At 40.6% G+C, this 23,533-nt stretch overlaps 1 pseudogene; it reads right to left on the bottom strand.

Annotated features, from left to right (window-relative positions):
• Positions 1 to 8,637: 8,637 nt before the first annotated feature.
• On the bottom strand, positions 8,638 to 11,634 carry LOC109433979 (eIF5-mimic protein 2 pseudogene; annotated as a pseudogene).
• Positions 11,635 to 23,533: the final 11,899 nt, after the last annotated feature.

The raw sequence follows: 23,533 nt of genomic DNA, 5'->3' as shown, positions 1-23,533 counted from the left end.
TGAGACTCTGAAGGAAAAGGGCTAAACAGTGAGATGCCCGGATGCTGGGAGAGGACCGGGGTTGGAGGAATAAAAATAATAGCTCACCAATCTTGAGGACTTGGCCTGACATGTTGTCTTCTTCAACCTTCTCAATAACCAGGTGGCAGGTAATATTACTATTTCTATTTTACAGATGTGGGAATGGGCTGGGAGAGGTGAACTCTCTTACCTGAAAGCCTATGGCCAGTGAGTAAGCAAGACAGGAAGCTGGAATTACCATGTTTCCCCCAAAATAAGACCTACCCCGAAAATAAGCCCCCATTAAGATCGTCAGCCAGATGGATGCATTTAGTACGTTATGACAATGTTCCAGAAGAAGATGACATGACTGTATTTGAATAAATTTAGACTGTTGTACATGAAAAAATAAGACATCCCCTGAAAATACACCCTAATGCATCTTTTGGAGCAAAAATTAATACAAAACCTGGTCTTATTTTTGGGGAAACACGGTAGCTGACTCTGAAACCCACACCCACACCCACTCTGTTGTTGTTTGCAGCTGGGCACAATGACTGGCCCAGTCCAACTTCCAGAGTCAGTGAGGCAGCCTGGCCAGGACAAATATGTCAAGTCACAGTGAGAAACAGAACCACATGCAAAGCAGATCGACTATCTGTATTGCTATATCCTCTTCCTGGTAAAGAAACCTTCTCAAAAAAGTAAATTCTTCTCAAAAAAGTAAATTCTTCTCAAAAAAGTAAATAAGGCTAGTCAGTACGGTTGACTTCGACAGGTGTACATTCTTAAGAGCTATTTTTTTTAATCAAGATGTGATCATTTAGTAATTTTTTCTTTTCTACTGATGGGTGGTACATGAGAAACAGTTGGTCAGAACCTCCTCTCCCAGCAAGGCAACCAGAGAAATGCTGGCACTTCTGTTTGTACTCAGGCAGCTTCAGTTCAGAAACACTTATTGTGTGTGCAGATGGCTGGGCCCAGAACTTCAGGGATGTCAACACTAATGTCTTTAGCATCTGCTTTCTTCCTGGTGGGGGATTGGGTCTCAAATGGAAAGAGAGATCTCGTCTCTGTGCATAGATGGAGGCATGAGTTGTCTGTCTGTCCCATGGCTCATCTGTCTGTCCCAAGGCACTCAGGCCGGGTGGTTGCTTAGCAACCACCAGGTTGTGAACATGGGTCTACACGGCTCAGAAAGGCACCAAAGGTGACATGGGAACAAATGGACAAAGGTGAGTCCTGTGACTTCAGGACCCAAGGCTGAGGGGAGTTGAAAACCCCACATTCTCAAAAGAGCTATGGAGAACCAATCTCCTTTCCTTGCTTCCATGGGCACAACAGTCCCAGAACACACCCCTCCCCCAAGGTTTATAAAGGGGAATAAGCGGCAGCTTAACTGGCTTAACTGCCCCCAAACATCATTCAGCATCCCCCCACTCCCCTACCCCTACCAGTCTGTATAAGCAAAAGGCTGGGTGTGGGGAGGATGAAAACTCACCAGAGGCTGAGGCAATTGTCCGAGTGGCAGTGATGGGAGTGTGATGACGTTTTCCATATCTCTCGGAAGCCAAGGGAAAGCGGTGTTCAGAGAATGGGTGTGTTCTGGGACTGCTGTGCCCATGGAAGCAAGGAAAGGAGATTAGGAGAGAGATGGCGTGGGCATACGTGTGTGAGCAATGGAACATCTTGCAATCTCGCCATTTAGCAGAACAAGCAGGTGTGTCTCCCAGCAAGTGTGAGGAGATCACAGTCAAGAGTGGAATTTCTAGGGGTGCAAGAAGCGGTCAAACCAGGTTGGATCTCCCAAAACAGAGGTCGGAGGAACTCAATTCTAGCTGCAACAGAGAGCCAATAATTGGGCACCTATAATAACTCACAGTGGACACCAAAAATTACTCAATATTAGCTAAAGCACTGTTTCTCAGTTTTGTTTCATTGCCCCTAAGAAGCCTTTTTAGATCTTTTTCCTACTCAGCACCTTTCCCTCCCTGCCCATGAAATTTTAATACAACAAATATACTACTATATATGTTTATGAGTGTGACTCTTTGGAAGGTCACAAACCACGGTAAGATTTTTCTTTTTTTGATCCCCCAGAACTAATTTTCACCTCTTTGCTGGACAATATTGCCCCACTTAGAATGCACAGCTAGAGAAATGGTTTCATCCAATAGAGTGATATAGCCTATCTCACATAATGTAGCCCAAGAAAGTTAGGTTTATTATCTTGCTGGAGCAAAGAAGACCACACTCCAGAGGAAGTGTGAGGTATCTCATAGAAGGAGAGACAGGGTTATTACAGGATTTGGGGGAAGAGTGATGTTTAGGTGAAGATTCAATAAAGCCATGTTTGATAGGCTCAAAGCAAAGCAGGACTTTGTGTAAAGCCATCGATAGGCAGACTTGGGGTCTTAGTTCTTTGGAAAATACAAAGATAAAGGTTGAATTTCTACATCTGAAAACTTATCTGAAGGACTGGGGGCTGAAAAGCAAGGCTGCTTTTCTGTGTCACAGGCTCCCGCCTGGATCCTCCAAGTACCAGTGGGATATTTCACTCTTACCGATCTGATTTCAAACAGCCAATGTTGTTCAGCAATATAATTTTGTTAATTAACAAAAAATTTTTTTTTACAGTTTACAAAAAGGACTAAACCTCATTGATGGCCATGAAGTAGGAGGAGCTTTCTCCTCCTATAAGAAAGGCTATCCTACCCCTTCACTAAAAACGAGGGCAGCTCAACCTCGAAGGACAAGGGAGCCTTGACCGATCCCTGCCACAGTTCAGGGTCTCAGCTTCTAGGGGAACAGGGAGGAGGCTAGAAGTTTCAAATCACCAAGTGTGACCATAAACCTAGGAAAGCTACCCAAGAAGTCATTACGAAACCGGCAAAGATGGTTCACTGCAGCCTGGCTGAAGGCAGTGAGTGGTGAAAGCACTGCAGGCTTACGCCACAATAAGCTCAGACTATTCATAAAGCAGTATAGTGGGGTGGGGGGTGGGGGCAGGAAACAGGCACAGGGAGTCAGGCTGACTTGCTGCCTTCTCCTGAGTTGAATACATCACCTGTGACCAGGGTCTTTGGATAGTTTAGCAAGTGACCTCTCCTTCCGTATGTGCCTGGTGGGGCAAGGAAAACTGCATACAAAGCAGGAGAGGTAAACCTGTTTCAAGTGGATCTTGGGAAGAGGACAAAAATTAGAGCAGGTCACGGGCGGGGGAGGAGGAAGGGAGGTGAAGAACAGATGGGGGTGAGCAAGAAGCCTGGGAGCCTGCAACATTAGTTGCAAGAACTATCCAAAAGGAAGAAGCAGAGCCACAATAAAAATAGAAAGACACGCAGGTGGAAGAAGCAGGTGGAAGAAACGTCAGGCCATAGATTCCGGGAGAGGAGGAGGAGATGGGAGACAGAGCTGGGGTGGAGAACTAATAGAGGGAAATAGTGTGAGAAAGCACTCAAATGTGTACCTTCCCCTCTCTGACAGGACTCCTCTGGTTTAAAAAGAAAGTCCCCAGCGATACAGATAGTTGTGGCCCCTAACACGTTGCAAGTTCTATGAGAAGCCTGCTGACGTCCCTTTAAGGCCAGTTCTGAAAAATAATCCCTCTGGGGAAAGATCAAGGCATCAAGATGGTGGCCAGTGTTCTGGGGGAAAGGATGCTGGGATCACGTTCCAGAAAAAGAATGGGATAAAAAGAATGAAATCTGATAAACACTGGTGGAAGTGGGAAGGTGCATCCCCCATGGAGACATGGAACTAGGGGAGAGAAAACGTTGCAGAAGAGGAAATGGGGTACAGAAATATTTTTGTAAGGGGGGGATTTTACTGGATTTAGACGAGAAGGGTACAGTGAAACAACCAATTCAATCATCCCTTGCTGCATATCAGCCAACCCGAGGGGTCAGATTGTAATTGGCACTAATCATGACAATCTTGCTCCCTTTTATTAAGGTCACTGGTATCAGGATGGACACATGACCCAATTCTAGCCAACAAAAGTAAGAAATCTGCTAGGGGTCTGTCATGCAGGGTGTCATGCGGGGTCTCTGGTCCCGCTCCCCACATAAGAACGCAGGACATGGTGAGGCCAAAAAGGAACACCCACAGAGCCATAAATAGGAGAGTCATACCACTATATTCTCGCTGGAAGCTGGGTTGGAGAAACAGGAAGCAGGAGCCACACGATCCGCAACCTGCCATCCACTTCTCTCTGCCAACCAACCTCGCTTGCTAGCTGCAATCCACCATGCTAACTGCAATCCGCGCTTGCTAGCTCAGTCACCATCTTCCTGCTAGCCCCCCATTTCCTGCTAGCGTAGCCACGGCAATTATATTAGTGGCCAATGGCTCACTGGTTACAGCTGACGGCCAACTAGCCACAGCTAATGGCCATCCAATCACAGTTGATGGCCATTTACTACCTGAGCCAGCACCCTTCTACGAGAGGCCGAGAGCCTGGAAACTGCACTACTGGCTCTGTCCCCAAAAGAGGTAAATATGTGAGGAGCTGCCCTCTCCCTTCCTGGTTTGGAAGCTTTTCTGAGAGGATGTGACACTTGGAGCTGCAGCAGCCATTTTAGGGCCAGAAGGTCACAAAGTTGAAGGAGAAAACTAACAAACTATGGGTGGCAGAGAAGAAGGATGAAAGGTTCTTGGTCCTGATGACCTTATAGAGCTGGAACCCCCAGCTCCAAACTCATTGTTAATAAACATTGCTATGGTTGACTTGCTGTTCACTAGATACTCTCTGACTTGTAGCCAAAAGTGTCTTAACTGGAATGAATAAGACTATATCATATCTAAAATTCCTACATCCTACTAGAACCTACCCAATGCCATCTTTTCTTATTTTATTTTGTGATCCTGGAATTTTGGAACTCTGACTATTTGTTTTGTAGGAGCTATGAAATCTTGGTGTTTATCTTACCTATTACGACTGACCTAAGGAGATTTCTTATGGTTTCAGTCAGTAGCTCTGGCACCAAGATGTTGGGACTCCGCTCATTCAGATAGGGGCTTTTGAAAGCTGATTAGTTGAGACTGCATTACACGACAAAAAACAAACCTACTGGATGAGATCCTTTTTAAGGTTGAGTATCAGCTAACTGGCAGTCTTGGCTGCAAGCTCTCCTTTTATTGATAAAAATGTCCATGCTTATTGTGGGATCTTGATTGGTATGGAAACAAGAGAGGGTTGAATGGGTGGGGTGGGGCTCACGAGCAATGTTGTCCTGTGGAGGGGTGCTTGGCCCTGCTCAGTGTTCTTGGAAAACAGGGGATCCACCCAGTCTTCTTGCCCCTGGAGTCGTTATAACACATGTCATGCCCACGTGAAGATGAGGTTATATGTTCCTGGATGCCAATTTACTACTCACGATTAGGGGCTTGCTGCTCACTGATTCTGTTCATCCCTGCCCCCCGCCCTTCTAATAACTGTTCTTTATGCTTAGCGCACAACCCTCATCTTTGTATGTAAATTAAGCCTCAATAAAAAAGTTGATTAGAAAAAGTCATGTCACCTCACCTCTGTGCCCATATTATATAGGTGTATATAAAGTCGTCAATAAGTCTTCCCAAGTTTCAACAAGCCAAGCAGGTCTCTGCTTTTGCTGTGCCACTCTGCAGAAGGGGTGACTGCTATGGGACAGCCCAAGTTACACAAAAGGGCAGAAACCATGACACAAACAGGTGATAAATGGCAACCAGCTCTTATCCTGGTGAGGAAGATCTGCAGGAATTAGTAAGGACTGTGGCCAACTGGAGAGTGCATGGTTCATCTAAATGTAACTCCTGTTACCAAGGAGCCAGTGGACTCACTGCTGCCATACCTTCTAATTTTTCCAGTTCAAAGTCCAGCTGTTACTGCTGTTTGGAAATCTTATGTCCTGACAACCAATTCAAAATGTTTAAGTACTCTGTGGTGAAAACAAAACAGGACTGAGCATTGTGGACTGGCTTCCAGGCTTCCAGTTTGTGGCCTCTCCAGCAGTGGAGGCTGAGGAGGTTCAGATGTTGGGGAGGGGTGGGGGAGGAAGCAAGAGGAAGTGTCAAGTGCAGTTCACAGATACCTTTGACAAGATCTAATGGCAAACAGCTGCAGAGACCTGCTGACTTTCTAACATCATCCTTACCAGTCCCTTGTTCTCGTTTTGAAGTCCCTGCCACCCCAGCTGCCCTTCTCTGAGAGCCATCTCCCTCACTCACAAGACAGGTCTCTGAAGGACACAACCAGGCAGAGCAGAGGAGGTTCTAGTATTCTCCAATTCCAGGTCCCTCTCTCTCAACCCTGGCTCCTCCTCCTGCTCCCACGCTCTGGAGGCATTGTTCTGGAAGGCGCTCCCCTTTTGCTCTTGTTCTACACCAGCATCTCCCTAGGTGTTCCAATCCAATCTAGTAGCTTTGATCACTGATGACACCCATATATTTATCTCCAGCCCCAGACTCTTGTGTATCCAGCTGTGTACAGAGACATCACAAGTTCACAAGTTCACAAGTTCAAACCAAGTTCACTTCCTCCCCCAAATTTGACCCCACCTCCTAGCCCTGTCCACCTCTGTAAATGGCAACGCCATCTATCTATCTGCCCAGGCCAGAAACCCAGGCATCATTTTTTGTTTTTTTGTTTTTTTTTTAAGATTTAATTCTTTTTTATTTTTAAAGAGATCACACAATAAAATGGAAATTTTTCAGTGGTACGCGTTTCACATGTACAGTTCTGTGAATTTTAACACACATACATTCCTGTAACCTCCACAATCAAGATAAAGGGCCATTATAGTCACATCTTCCCCTCACCCCTAACCACTGACAACCACAGATCTGCTGTCGTGTCAGTTTTACTGTTTCAAGAAAGTCACATAAATGGAATCACACAGTCTTTAACCTTTTGAGACTGGCTTCTTTCACTTAGCATAATGTCTTTGAGATTCATTCTAGTTATTGTGAATATTACAGTTTGTTTCTTTTTACTGCTGAGTAGTTAGTTCCATTGAATGACTGCACCACAATTTGCTTATCTATACACCCACTGAATGAGATTTGGGTTGTTTCAGTTTAGGGCAATTATGGATAGAGCTACTCTAAACATTCATGTACAGGTTTTTGTATGGACATATGTTTTCATTTCTCTAGGTCAAATATCCGAGAGAGGGATGGCTGAGTCATATGAAGTCAGACAATTAAGTTCGCAAACTCATCCTAGAAAAAGTACTACATACCTCATTGCTGAATATCACTACGGTCACCTTCAAAGTACTCCCCTTGGGAAGCTATGCACCGACACCAGTGCCTAGTCCACCCTTCAAAGCAATTTTGGAACTCTTTTTTCTGGAATGGCCATCAGAGCTATTGTATTACCCTTGATGTCCTGAATGTCATCAAAAGATCTTCCTTTCAATATTTCCTTGATCTTTGGGTAAAGAAAGTAGTCATTGGGGGTCAGATCAGGTGAGTAGGGAAGGTGTTGCAACACAGTTATTTGTTTACTGGCTAAAAACTCTCTCACAGACAGTGCTGTGTGAGCTGGTGCATTGTCGTGATGCAAGAGCCTTGAATTGTTGGTGAAAAGTTCAGGTCATTTTCGTCTAACTTTTTCACGCAGCCTTTTCAGCACTTCCAAATAGTAAACTTGGTTAACTGTTTGTCTAGTTGGTACAAATTCATAATGAATAATCCCTTGGATATAAAAAAGTTTAGCAATATTATTGCAACAAGTTCTCAAACTTAATTGTCAGACCTCATATGATAATTGTATGTTGAATTTTTTTTTTAATCTATATTGAAATTTATTGGGGTACTATTAGAAAAGTCTGAAAAGGCTTCCTGGGGAAGGGTGATAATGAGCTTTGAGAAACAGAAGTAGATCTTAATCACATGCATTTCCTCTCACCACCATCATTATGCTATGTCAAAATATCCTGTGGCATTTTTGGTATTTGGAGTTTTCATAAGAACAGCATAATACATATCTTAGGACAATACTCCCAGAAATAATTAAGATTAAGAAACTTATGATCAGCTCTAAACACACATTTAATTATGGCATCTAAGAGGAGACTTATCTTTAGAAACTGACACCAAGTTAGGAAAATCAATGAACAGATATCCAACCATAATTACAAGTACAATTTTAACATCTGTATTAAGAATTACATATTTGAGACATTATAAGTTGGCACTGGCAGCTGAGTTCCAAAATTATCACTTAAAATTCAAAATGAAAATCTGTAGTCTTTTCAGAAAGCATCCCCTTTCTTTACACTGTCACACGTGACTTACCCATTTATTGTAATATTGTAGTTAGTAAACACTACTTTGTCATTATGAAAAAAACTAGGATCAAAGATCATAATGTAGTTCTGGAAGACTACACACTCTTTCACTATACACAGTATATAATAAAACAGGGTACACTCTGAATGGCAGTAACATGCAATGATTTGGTTGTAGAAATGTTAATGTAGTTTCCGCTACATCAGGTTTCTGTGTAGGTGTTTACAGATTGGGAGTTATAAGGACGAAAAAAGCAATTATTTAATGCTTATGTAATAAAGACACTTGAATGTATAACATAGTTACCACTGGACATGAACATGGAATTTACAAAAAATAAAAAATTAATAAGACTGACCTATATAAACTGATAAGGATGGACTTTATTTCTAAAAAAAAGTCTTTTGAGGACTACAAATTACAAAGTAAAAGCAGATCACTATGTAGAAACCTACTGAATACATTTTGCCTGTGCATAAAAACTTTCATTTAACAATTTCACCCTATTCACAATGGTATCAGTAATAATGCTCTTCTTCGTAAGATTACTATATACCGTTATTTCAAATTATGCTACATGTTACTCCTTCCAGGTGAACTAAACACCAAATTCTTGGCTCATAAAAATGGCACCTTTGAAAGGGGCAATTTCCACTCAGTCTCTGGTGGCATTATTCCAGGCTAATTTCTTTCAACGATCAAAAAAAAAAAAAAAAAAAAAAACAACTTTCAAAATGTTCACTTTTAACATTAACTCTCTCCACCAAAACTGTGGTCACATTTTGTTTTCCACTGACTACATATATAGATGGGTGACAGCAAGAAAAGAAAGACAAAACTTAAAAGGCAGCCATTAAAATAAATGGATCAATTGTATAGAGCTGGTATTTGTTTGGCTCATGGCAAAGAAAAAGGCAACTAGGGTTAATAGCCAAATACTTGAGTCATTAGTGAATGTGTTAAGAGAAAGAAGCTGGTCCTATATGACCAAGTAGGAATGTATCATTATCATTGTATTCCATGCTTTACATCAAATACCCTAAGCCATTAGGAAATACGATTTATATTCAGAGTCCCAATTAGAACATACTGATCACTTAACATTTTCAACAATATACTGAGTTTAGTACAGTATTTCCTTTCCTCACACTATTTCATGAATCCTTTCCTATCAATCTAAATGTATGACAAGTGTTAAATTCGTCAAGTGACAAGACTTTTCTAAGGTACAGTGAAAATGCTATGCAAAGAATACCCATTTGTTTTGCCTGGAAAGATATAAACTTAATGCTGAAGTTTCTCAATGGGAAAAAGCTCAACTTCCTTCTTCCCACAACTTCTGCCACATACAATTTCCCAAAGACCTCACTTCCAAGATATTTTCCATGGCCTCACTAAGGAATGAAAACCAGAGAGCAAACAATTGAGCTCAAGGACATCTGGGGTTAAAAATGCAAAAAAAATATTAACATGTAAGCAATGGTCCACATACTCAAGATTAATGTTAATGAATTCAATTACTGTATATGAGAGTTTCATTGATGAGGAGAGCTTTGGGCATACCAAATTATCACACAAATCATTGCCTTTTGAGAGTTTGGATACTTTTACAGTTTAATTTGCAAACAGAATTTTTATAACAAATTATTTTTAACCAAATCATATTTTGAAAACTGTGTATATAGAAAACCCAGGGAAAAAGTGAACTGTTCATTGTGGAAGGCCTTAAGTTACATTATTACAGTAGAAAATACAGGAGGTAGCAGATAACTGAAAAGACTAATGCAACATTAGATTCAAATCTATAGCTCCTGTAGCTACTTAAAACATGGTTTTAGAAACTAAACCCAACATTTCCAGTAACCATAGAAACAGTTAAAATAAAATTCACCATGAAAGCCCTTATATCATGCGTGATATAGGGAGATAGGAAGATGTAAGAACCAGGACACGTGAGACATGACATTTTATCTACAACTCCTGTTTGCTTTACTGAGGGTGTAGTTTCAAGATTCAGTCAGTCACCTTCTTCAGCTTGAGCCTCAGATTCTTTTTCAACATTTTTGAGCCACTCTACAAACTTTTTCATTTGCTCAAGGAAGACACTTTTCCCCTTTGCAACATGTGCATCTTTATACCACTTCAGAATGGGCTCTTCACTCAGGACTTAGCTTTATAAAAAAGCACCGCTATTTTCTGGAAGGCTTTCATGAAATGAATGTTGTCATAGCAATACTCCTGAATCTTCAGTGACAGAGTCAGCTCAGACTGACCTTGAGTAGTGAAGGCAGCAAGTAGAGGGCTGTATTGCTTCAAGTGCTTGATGGCTTGCTCTGCTCCAAGCGCCTCCTTTTGGTTCCATTCCACAGTGCTCAGTACACTGGACCAGATTATTCCAATGACAACAGGTTCTGGGATGTTGTTTTTTTCCATCTCCTCTTTGACACACAAAATTATATCCTTAAATGGATCACCACGGGACATCTGTTCTTGAAGTTCTTTCTGGAGTTCCTTACGAGCTCCTATGGTTTGCTGATTCCGAACATATTCTGAAAGCTCTTTCAAGCCTGCCTCCGTAAAATACTTTGTGAAGAGTTCAATGCTTTGTTTATTGGCAGGGAAAAGTTCCATCAGTCTGTTATCCATGCTGACTTTCCGAAGACTTGAAGCTACTGCATGGATATATTTTTCATTTATCCATGATTTAAAGAGCTTTACAGCAAAAGCTGCTGAAACCCCTTCTTTAACCGAATTCTCATTATAAAGGCTATTAAGAATGGATGCATTAAGTGTTCCATTTGCCAGAAGAACACCAGTCAACATAGCCAGCTTGTTCCTCTCCGACTCTGAAAAACCCTTTAAGAACAGCAGTAACTTTTTTACTTCCTCTTCAAAACCTTTCTCCAGGTATTTGTAGCGCCTGATTAACATGTTAAACACCGGTGCAAATGCTTGCATGGTCTCCAGGTCTTCTTGTGCTGCGAACACACAGACATCTGTACACATCATGTCATCTGCCAGTGTACCACCTGGGGCCAGCATTCCGCCGGCCACCAGAATGTCAAAGAGTGTTTCTGCATATCGGCGGTAATCAAGTTTTGCTCCAGAAGCATCAAGAAACTTTGCTACTGCTTCCAAATCAGTACCAGTTTCAGTTAAACCTTGAATAATACAGTCTTGAAACTGAGTGGGGTCAAACCTCTCTTTTTCCTCTCTTTTTCTGGTTTTAAAATGCTGGCCTGATAGCGTTGGCTTTTGCTGCTTTTGATTATTCATAAAAGACACCCGAATTTAAGGCGAAGAGAAAAGAGCCAGAAATTCCCGATGCGGCGACAACTGCGGGGGTATCTCCTCTTCACCGGAACTCAATGTTGAATTTTTTAAGATCCCGTCAATCTGTTTGCCAGAGTACCATTCTGCATTCCTCCCAGCAATATATGAGAGATTCAGGTGCTCCATATCCTCACCAGCACTTGTGTTGTTAGTATTTTTATTTAGCCATTCTGATAGGTGTATAGTGGTCAGAAAGCCTGACTTGATGCCTTCTTCTTTATTACCCACATTCAATTGACCATCAAGTCCTATTTCTTTCCTCTCCAGAATATATGTCGTACGAATCTGTTTCCCTCCAGCTCTGCCACAACCATGATCTCTCATTGGACTACTGCAAAAGCTTTTAACCTGGTCTTTCCTTTAGTCCTTATCATCAGTTCACACCACAGCCAGAGGGAGCTTTGAAGAACATAAATTGGATGATGCCATTGCCCTCAATAAAACCATTCAATGGCTTCCCATTCTGATCCCCTCCTCATGGCCTGCCAGGCCCTGTGGCATCCGACCCTGCTTCTCTCTGCAGGTTCCTCGGGGACCATCCCACCTCACTGGCATCACTCTGCTGGCCTGGCTTCAAGCAGGGCCACACTCCCAACCTCTGCACATACTGTTTCCTCCACACTTTACCCAGCTGGCTCACCCTGTTTTCAGCTTTTCTCTCCAATGTCATGCTCTGTTTAAATTAATTAATTAATTAATTGATTGATTAGTATTTTTAAAATAATTTTTATTTTTCAATTACAGTTGACATACAATGTTATATTAGTTTCAGGTGTGCAACATAATGATTCAACATTTATATAACTTACAAAGTAATCACCCCATCCAATGTCACTCTGTAGAGATGCTTTCTCTGATCACCCAATTTCAAATAACCATCCCCCCTCAATATTATCTTCTATTGTGCTACAACAGATTGATTTACATATTTGTCTGTTCATTTGTTTAATATGTGATTATTCCCTCTCGACTGGGAAGCCCGTGACAGCCATCTCCATGTCTGTCTTATTCATTACTGTCTACCCAGGTGCCTAAAACAGTACATAAAACAGAGTAGGAATTTGGCATTTGATAAATAAATGAATGAATAACAAAAAGTAGCTCCATTTTTCCCTATCATAAAAAAATGCTGCAGGAACATCCTTTTACATAAATACTTGTGCACCTGTACATTTCCCAAAAGTGGTGCTGCTATATTAAATGGGATATGTGCACATTTGAAATTTTTATAAATATTCACAATTACCTTCCCCAGGTAAATCAACTCTGTCTCCCCTAACAGTCTGTAAGAGACCTCATAACCCTGCCAACAAGGAAAAATATCATTTTTTAATTTAGTAACTCAGTGTATTAGTCGGGGTCCTCCAGAGAAACAAACCAATAGGATGTATACTCATATATACATAGAAAGAGACTTGTGCAAGGAATTGACTCACGTGATTGTGGTGGTTTGATGAGTCCAAAATCTGATGGAGAAGCCCAGCAGGCTGGAGACTCAGGAAAGAGTTACAGTTCAAGTCCAAAGGCAGTCTGCTGGCAAACTCAGAAGGGCCGATGTTACAGATGAAATCTTAAGGCAGTCTGGGGAGTCCCCTCTTGCTCAGGGGAGGTCAGCCTTTTGTTCTAGTCATGTCTTCAACTGATTGGGGGAGGCCCACCCACATTATTGTGGCGAGAAATCTGCTTTACTCAAAGTCTACTAATTCAAATGTAAATCTCATCCAAAAATATCCTCAGGGAAATATCTAGAATGTTATTTTTTGTTTTGTTTTGTTTTTGTCATTCCTTTATTTATTTTTATAGATGTAGATATCAAAATAAGCCCTCTAACATCTTGGAAGCTACTATTTTTCTTTTTTTTTTTTTAATTAAATTTATTGGGGTGACAATTGTTAGTGAAATTACATAGATTTCAGGTGTACAATTCTGTATTACATCATCTATAAATCCCATTGTGTGTTCATCACCCAGAGTCAGTTCTCCTTCCATCACCATATATTCGATCCCCCTTACCCTCATCTCCCACCCCCCACCCCCCGCCCCCCTTACCCTCTGGCAACCACTAAACTATTGTCTGTGTCTATGAGTTTCTGTTTCTCATTTGTTTGTCTTGTTCTTTTGTTGTTTTTGGTTTATATACCACATATCAGTGAAATCACATGGTTCTCTGCTTTTTCTGTCTGACTTGTTTCGCTCAGCATTACTCTCTCAAGATTCTTCCATTTTGTCACAAATGTTCCTATATCATCTTTTCTTACTGCCGAATAGTATTCCATTGTGTATATATACCACAACTTCTTTATCCATTCATCTATCGAAGGACATTTTGGTTGTTTCCATGTCTTGGCCACAGTAAACAAAGCTGCAATGACCATTGGAGCACACGTGTCTTTATCCCTAAATGTTTTCAGATTTTTTGGGTAGATACCCAGGAGAGGGATTGCTGGGTCATATGGTAATTCTATTAGTAATTCTTTGAGGAACCTCCACACTGCCTTCCATAACGGCTGCACCAGTCTGCATTCCCACCAACAGTGTATGAGGGTTCCTTTTTCTCCACAGCCTCTCCAACATTTGTTACTATTTGTCTTGTTGATGATAGCCATTCTGACTGGGGTGAGGTGATATATCATTGTGGTTTTGATTTGCATTTCTCTGATGATTAGTGATGTTGAGCATTTTTTCATATGTCTATTTGCCATTTGTATGTCCTCTTTGGAGAAATGTCTCTTCAAGTCCTCTGCCCATTTTTCAATTGGGTTGTTTGTTTTTTTGTTGTTGAGTTGCATGAGTTCCTTGTATATTCTGGATACTAGCCCCTTATCGGAGGTACTGTTTGCAAAAATCTTCTCCCATTCAGTTGGTGGCCTCTTTATTTTGTAAATGGTTTCTTTTGTTGTGCAGAAGCTTTTAAGTTTCATATAGTCCCATTCGTTTATTTTAGCTTTTACTTCCATTGCCTTTGGAGTCAAGTTCATAAAATGCTCTTTGAACCCAAGGTCCATAAGTTTAGTACCTATGTTTTCTTCTATGCAGTTTATTGTGTCAGGTCTTATGCTTAAGTCTTTGATCCATTTTGAATTAACTTTGGTACATGGTGACAAATAGCAGTCCAGTTTCATTCTTTTGCACGTGGCTATCCAATTCTCCCAGCACCATTTATTGAAGAGGCTGTCTTTGCTCCATTGTATGTTTTTAGCTTCTTTGTCAAAAATTATCTTTCCATATTTATGTGGTTTTATTTCTGGGTTCTCAATTCTATTCCATTGGTCTATGTGTCTGTTTTTCTGCCAATACCATGCTGTTTTGATTATTGTAGCCCTGTAGTACAAGCCAAAGTCAGGAAGTGTGATAACTCCATTATTGTTCTTTTTTCTTAAGATTGTTTGGCTATTCGGGGTCTTTTGTGGTTCCAAACAAATCTGATGATTTTTTGTTCTATTTCTTTAAAATATGCCATTGGGATTTTGATGGGGATTGCATTGAATCTGTATATTGCTTTGGGTAATATGGCCATTTTAACTATGTTGATTCTTCCAATCCATGAGCACGGAATGTCTTTCCATTTCTTTGTGTCTTCTTCAATTTCTTTCAAAAAAGTCTTATAGTTTTCAGCATATAGGTCTTTCACATCCTTGGTTAAGTTTATTCCTAGGTATTTTATTCTTTTTGTTGTAATTGCAAAAGGAATTGTTTTTTGTATTTCTTTTTCTGAGATTTCATTGTTAGTATATAGGAAGGCAATGGACTTTTGTGCGTTGATTTTGTAGCCAGCAACTTTACTGTATTCATTGATTGTTTCTAATAGCTTTTTGGTGGAGTCTTTAGGGTTTTCTATATATAGCATCATGTCATCTGCAAAGAGTGATAATTTAACTTCTTCATTCCCAATTTGGATGCCTTTTATTTCTTTCTCTTGCCTGATTGCTCTGGCAAGGACTTCCAACACGATGATGAAAAGCAGAGGTGATAGGGGACATCCCTGTCGTGTTCCTGAACGTAGAGCAAAGGGCTTCAGTTTTTTTCCATTAATTATGAGATTAGCAGAGGGCTTGTCATATATGGCCTTTATTATGTTAAGGTATTTTCCTTCTATACCTATTTTATTAAGTGTTTTAATCATAAATGGATGTTGTATCTTGTCAAATGCTTTTTCTGCATCAATTGATATAATCATATGATTTTTGTCCTTTATTTTGTTTATATGATGTATCACATTGATGGATTTGCCTATGTTGAACCATCCTTGTGCCCCCGGGGTTGAACCCCACTTGGTCGTGATGAATAATCTTTTTAATGCATTGTTGTATTCGATTTGCTAGAATTTTATTTAGGATTTTTGCATCGGTATTCATCAGAGATATTGGTCTGTAGTTTTCTTTTTTTGTGCTGTCCTTACCAGGTTTTGGTATCAGGGTAATGTTGGCTTCATAAAATGAGTTGGGGAGTACTGTCTCTTCTTCTATTTTTTGGAAGAGTTTGTGCAGAATTGGTATTAGATCCTCTTTGAAGGTTTGGTAGAATTCACTAGTGAAGCCATCTGGTCCCGGACTTTTGCTTTTGGGAAGGTTTTGGATGACTGATTCAATTTCGTTACTGGTGATCGGTCTGTTTAGATTTTCCAGTTCTTCATGGTTCAGCCTTGGAAGGCTATATGTTTCTAAGAACTTGTCCATTTCTTCTAGGTTGTTGAATTTGGTGGCATATAGTCCTTCATAGTATTCTTGGATGATCCTTTGTATTTCTGTGATGTCCGTGATAACTTCCCCTTTTACGTTTCTGATTTTGTTAATCAGTGTCTTCTCTCTTTTTATCTTAGTAAGTCTAGCCAAGGGTTTGTCAATTTTGTTAATCTTTTCAAAGAACCAGCTCTTTGTCACATTAATTTTTTCTATTGTCTTTTTGTTCTCTATTTCATTTATTTCTGCTCTAATTTTTGTTATTTCCTTTCTTCTGCTGACCTTGGGTTTTACTTGTTCTTCTTTTTCTAGTTCTTTAAGGTGTAACATGAGGTTATTTATTTGGGAGTTTTCTTGTTTCTTGAGATAGGCCTGTAATGAGATAAATTTCCCTCTTAAAACTGCTTTCGCTGCATCCCAAAAGTTTTGGTAGGATGTATTTTCATTGTCATTTGTTTCTATGTATCTTTTGATCTCTCCTCTAACTTCTTCTTTGACCCAGTCCTTCTTTAAAAGTATGTTGTTTAATCTCCATGTATTTGTGTTTTTTCCCGCTTTCTTTTTACAGTTGATATCCAATTTCAAAGCCTTGTGATCAGAGAATATGCATGGTACGATTTCAATCTTCTTAAATTTGTTGAGACTGATTTTATGTCCCAATATATGGTCTATCCTTGAGAATGATCCATGTACACTAGAAAAGAATGTGTAGTCTGATGTTTTAGGATGAAGTGCTCTATAAATGTCAATTATGTCCATTTCATCTAATGTGTCATTTAAGGCTACTATTTCGTTATTTATTTTCTGTTTGGATGATCTATCCATAGCTGTCAATGGTGTATTTAAGTCCCCTAGTATAATTGTGTTTTGGTCAATTTCTCCCTTTAGTTGTGTTAGTAGTTGCTTGGTGTATTTCGGTGCTCCCTGATTGGGGGCATAAATACTGATGACTGTTATGTCTTCTTGTTGTACAGTCCCCTTCACAATTATGAAATGTCCATCTTTGTCTCTTGTTATCTTTTCCACCTTGAAGTCTGTTTCATCTGATATCATTATGGCTACACCTGATTTTCTCTGGGTACCATTTGCTTGGAGTGTCAATTTCCACCCTTTCACTTTGAGTCTATGCTTGTCCTTGTAGCTGAGATGTGTCTCTTGGAGACAGCATATGGTTGGGTTTAGTTTTTTGATCCAATCTGCTACTCTGTGCCTTTTTATTGGTGAGTTCAGTCCATTTACATTTAGGGAAATTATTGATATGTGAGGATTTCCAGTCATTGTATCTTTAGTTTTCTGGTAAGGCTGTGTCTCCATTGTTTCTTTGCCTTTTTGTTGTTGTCTATTATTTCTGTGTGGTGGTATTCTATGATGTTTCCCTCTGTTTCTTCTTTTATTTCAGTATATATTTCAGTTCTGGATTTTTTTTTTTGAGTGGTTACCCTTAAGTTTATGTAAAAGAAAGTTTGATAATTAGAGTATTCAATTTTCTTCAGCACGCTTACTTTCTCCATTCCCATATTCCGGTTCAGGCCTTTACTCTCCCCCTTTTTGAGTTTTGGTTGCCACAAATTGTCCCTGTTGATGGTGGTCGAATAGCCTCCTTTAGTATTTCTTGTAGTGCAGGTCGTGTATTAGAAAATTCCCTCAGCTTCTGTATGTCTGGAAAGGTCTTTATTCCTCCTTCATATCTAAAGGATAGCTTTGCTGGATATATTATTCTTGGCTCATGAGTTCTCTCTTTCAATAGTTTGAATATTTGGTTCCACTCCCTCCTGGCTTGTAGAGTTTCTGCTGAAAAATCTGATGATAATCTAATGGGCTTTCCTTTGTAAGTTACCGTCTTCTTTTCCCTGGCTGCCTTGAGGATTCTTTCTTTGTCATTGATTTTAGACAGCTTCAATACAATGTGCCTTGGAGAAGGCCTGTTGGGATTGAGGTAACTAGGTGTTCTATTTGCTTCTTGGATTCGAGGGTCCAGTTCTGTCCACAAATTTGGGAAGTTCTCATCGACAATTTGTTTGAATATATTCTCTGTTTCCTTCTCTCTTTCTTCTCCTTCTGGTATGCCCATTATTCTTATATTGCTCTTTCTGATGGAGTCAGAAAGTTCTTGTAGAGTTCTTTCATTTCTTTTAAGTCTCAAGTCTCTTTCTTCTTCTATCTGTGTCATTTCCAGGTTTCTATCTTCGATGTCACTGATTCTTTCCTCCATCTGGTCAACTCTTCTACCTAAGCTGGTTATTTCATTCTTAATTTCTTCTATTGAGTTCTTAATCTCCAGAAATTCTATTTGGTTCTTTTTTAAAATTTCAATCTCTTTCGTGAAATGCTCATGCTGTTCTTTGATTGAGTTTCTGAGTTCATTTAACTGCCTATCTGTGTTTTCTTGTATCTCGTTGAGTTTTTTCAGAACTGCAATCATGAATTCTCTGTCATTTAAGTCACATATTTCTGTATCTTTAAGTGCCTTCTCTGGAGATTTTTCACTTTCTTTCTGAGCTATCTTGTTGCCTTGGTTATTCATGGCGATTACTGGTTTACTATTTCTCTTCCTAGACATCTACAGGAGTGACTTCTGCAACAGGTTGATAGAAAGCGGTCTTTCTTTTGTTTGTCAGTACTTGTTGGTAGAATGTTTTATTATTTCTCCAACTGCAACTTATTTTTCTTCTCCCACACAGTAGTGCTATGTTTTCTCTGCACTATTCCAACTTCTCACACAATGGGGGGATTCCCTGGGAGACGGGCTTCTCCTCTGTTAATAGGTTGTCTAGGTCACAGGGCGCAGTGTCCTGGTGGGTATGCGGAGAGCTTTTGATGTTCCAAAGCTCTTCCAGCTCCTGATTCAGAGCCCGTATGTTTCAGCAGTTCTGTTTACTCCTGCAGGGATCCATCCAGATAGGTGGGGTCAGGGGTGGGGTGAGTTGTGAGAGGTGGCCCAGAGCAATGGCGGCGACCACCACCACAGCCGGTCCTGCTTCCACAGCTCTCTCCCTTTTGCCGGAACTAGTTGGGCTGTGAATTTGTGTCTGCGTCCACAGTTCTCAAAATAGCAAATTTTCTGTTGTTTTGATCTGACACTGCTACTGTTTCGCTTCTAGCACCGGGCAGGTGGGGGCGGGGCGAGCTCTGGGAGGGGAGGGAGGGGGCGGCTAGTCTCAGTGCCTAAGGCTCCGTTCTCTGCTCGGCAGTGCGGGCTTAAACCACCGTTTTCAGCCTTTTTCCCTCAGTCTTTACTCCGAGGTCTCTGCCGTGAGCGTTGGGTTCAGCCGTGTTATATGCTGTCCCCTCAGCCCTGTGGAGCCCTGGCGGAGCCCTAGCAGTCCGATCTCCCGCAGCTGCGGTAGTTCCGGGAAGCAGCGAGCTCGGTGCACTGAGCGAGGTCTGCGTCCTGCGCCCGCGGGGCTCCGTCTCGCGCACTTCTCCCTTTCCTCCTCCCTCCACGCGCGAATCTCCCACCTGTAGGTGATTTCAGTCGGTAGTGGGCCTCTTCGTCTTGCCTGTCTGCCGTGCAGGGAGTCCTTTGTGGAGTTTTTGTTGTTCGATTCTTTGTTAATTCCAGGGGAGCTTTACAGAGGCTCACCTCACTCCGCCATTTTTCCGAAGTCCTTAGAATAGTGTTTTACCAAATATACAGTCACTGTGGCCCAGCCAAGTTAACACATAAAATTAACCATGCACTCGGTACTGTTTTAATTTCTCAGATAAGAAATGAAGTAGAAAATATTTGCATACTGTATATAGTCATTTATGTTTCTTCCTATACTTACCTCTTTCTTATTGCATTTGTAGTTCTTTGAATATTAATATATAAATCCTTTATCAGTTATGTATGTAGTGGTCTTTTACTTTGTTAATGATACTTTTTTCCATAGTGTTATATTTTATATGCTCAAATCTGTCATTTCTTTGATGCCTTCTACATTTATGTCATGCTAGAAAAAAGCCTTTTCACTTACAAGACTTAAAAATGATCTTATGTAATACCTATACAACTTCTGTAGTTTTAAAAAACATATTTTATCTTTAACACACCTGAACTTTACTTTTGTTTTTTTAATTGCAATTCTTTCACAATGGAGAGGCAACTATCCCAACAGTATTTACTGAATAGTCCATTCTTTCCCACATTGAAATGGATTTGGATCACTTAATTAGAAAGAATCCTCAAAATGTAATCTACAACAAGATATCATCATTTTCCCATCCTATTAGCAAAAATGTTAAAGATTCAAAATACCCAGTGTTGGAGAATGTGCATAGAAATGGATACTCTCATGCCCAGTTGGTGATAATGTAAATTACTGAACACTTTCAGGAAGGTAATATGGAAATACCTACCAAAAAATTTAAAGTACATCTCTTTGACTCAGAAATCACATCAACTACATGTGTAAAAATCCCTCTGACCAAAATACTCACATGTATTTAGATAGATAGATAGATAGATAGATAGATAGATAGATAGATAGATAGATAGATAGATGGATAGATAGTCAGTCACTGAAGCACTGTTTATTATAGCAAAAAAACTGGAAACTATGGAAATGGACCCCAAATGGTTGCATAAATTATAGGATGGTCTTAAAATAAAATACCATGTAGCTATTAGAAATAATACAGTAGATCTGTGTATTCTGACATGGAACGATCACCCGGTTGAAAAATAAAGTTTCAGAACTATATATATAGTGTTATTCCATCTATGCATTTTAAAACTATACATTCATATATTGCATATATGGATATGGGTATAAACAAACAAAAGAGCGATTACCTCTAGGAAGGGAGAAGTGTCAAGGAGAAGTAAAGTGGCATTTCACAGTATAGGGAAGGTGTTGAAGAAAATTTGCCTTCATTGGTTGATGTGAGCTTTTGTCTATTAGCTTTTATCTGTTCCTATACGTGAGGTGATTTCTGTGCTGTGATCAGGGGTTGAGTAAATTCCTCCTTTGGTCTCATTCTCCTGAGCAGGGGAGACATGAGATGAGGTTTTCTGTTTGGTCTTATTCTCTTGAGTGGGGGAGATATGAGATGGTGTTTGTTGCTCTGTCCGTGTTGTGAGGTGATGGTTAGCTTAGGGTTAAAGAAATTCTTGATCAGGGGTTGAGAGAATTCCCTCTTTGTTCTGTCTGTTTCGCCCACATCAGCAGATGAAGTGAAGAAGTAGCTAAGTTATATCAGGACGATGTCACAGGCACATCGCCAGGCCTTGTTGCTCATCTAGATGAGTTGGCCCTTCGGCCCGATGGGCAGCATTCATATCAGTAACTGGCCATTCCCGGAGGGCGAGGCAGGATCAAGAAACTTGGCTCTAAGGTTCATCTGAGAAAATATATGACAGACGTCAGTTGGCAGTGTAATTATTATTATTATTTCATCATTTGGTCATTTGTCATTGGTGATTTCTCATCATTCTAACATTTTGAAGACTTCCAGCAACATGCAGCTTACAACACCAGGGGTTGTCCTGACTTTTAGCCACGAACCTGGTGAAGTCTGGCTGGTTCCTGACCTCTCCAGTGTTGTTCCCCACGGTTAGCTTTCTTAAAAACTTGTTAACATCTAAAAAACTTGTATGCAGCTTGCAGCTTACAACATCAGAAGACGCCTTGACTTTTAACAACAACAACAACACAGACAACAACAGCATTCTTGGGAACAAGCAGCGGTATGGGAGATGACTGAGTTTCTCTCAGCTACAGACCTGACAACGTTTTGATTTATGACTTTTCTAGTGCTGTTCTCCCCCAGTGTGGTGAGCTTTTGACATCTACTGTGATAGTTACTATCCTATAGAGCTTATTACTGCTTTTGGATATGCCTTACTGATGTTATTTATATATTTAGCCAAGTGATTTTTGATCAATAGTAAACATATGTTGAGATCTCTTAAACTTATATGTATGTGTACTCCTTTGACATGACATTGTTATCAATGTATATAGTTTAGTATTAACCACCTTTACTTTCTGACATTAACATATTCTATTAATTGCCTCTGTCTTTTGCTGTTGCATATTACTAAATACATTGATTAGATATTGCTAAATAAATTAATTAGCCCCATTCTAGCATGTGTCCCTCCTCCTTCTTTTCCCCGCTCATCATTACACACAGTTTATTCAGTATTGTTGGATTCTTTTACAATAGAGACATATTTGAGCATTATTACACAATTTTTAAAAATTAGAGCACTAATAATGGAAGAACATTCACCACCTTGTTTCTGACCAAACTAGAAACACAGAGCACAGAAATTCAAGTTGCCTGAAAACTAACAGGGCTACTGTGAGGTCAACTATGGGATAATGGGGAGAAATCATTTAACACAGTCAGGCCTCCAAACACCCACCTCTCAAACCTCAGGCATTGAAAATAAGTGTGAGGAGATCCAAAATGGCAGAATAGGTAAACACTGTGCTGCTTCTTTCCATGAACAAATTAAAATTACAACTGAATTACATAACAATCAACCTGGAGAACCATCTGAAGTCTCGCTGAACAGTTTTATAACTAAGGACATAAAGAAGAAGCCACGTTGAGACTGGTAGGAGGAGTGGAGACACAGAACTGGCTAACCCCAAACCTCTGGGCGGCAGTTGAAAACCAGGAGGGATATCTCGGCCTTGGAGTTTCCTCCCAAAGGAGCGAGGGACCCCAACCCCCACCCACCTCCCCAACTCAGAGTACTGGTGCTGGGAAAAGGAGCCCCCACAACATCTGACTGTGAAAAACAGTGGGAATTCTGACCATCCAGGCAGGACAAACAGCGGTGGGAAATCTAGGCATCCTTTTAAAGCTCCCTCACACAGACTCTCTCACTCGCAGGCACTCACCTTGGGCTCCAGTGGAGGAACAGTAACTCCGGGGCTGTCGGAGACATACAAGGGGCAGAATGAGTTGTGTTGCTTCAGATTGAGGGCTGGAGGACAGTTGCCATCTCCTTGTGAGGAGGTTTTCCTCTTGTGCAGCCAGCAAGTGGGAGCCATCTTTCCTGTGTTGCGCCCGCCCCCTATGCTTACGGCCAAATCTGAATCTGATCGGTCTGGTGAGCTCTACTGCTCCGCCCTGCTGACTCACTTAGACCCTGCCTCACCCAGCTCGCCCACCACCCGAGGCTTTATTAGTGGCTAAACCTTACAGGAGCCAGCAGGAGGCAGAAGGACTTGAGGTGTCCTGGCATTTTGCAGAACTACCCTAGACCTGGTACTGATGGCAGACGTCCTTTGTTCTCAGTATGGCCT

Source organism: Rhinolophus sinicus, chromosome 8 (assembly GCF_057876585.1).
Source record: "Rhinolophus sinicus isolate RSI-liver-muscle chromosome 8, RSI-T2T, whole genome shotgun sequence".
Lineage (NCBI taxonomy): Eukaryota > Metazoa > Chordata > Mammalia > Chiroptera > Rhinolophidae > Rhinolophus > Rhinolophus sinicus.
The sequence above is the reverse complement of the archived record's forward strand: the minus strand, read 5'-3'. Positions and strand labels throughout refer to the sequence as shown.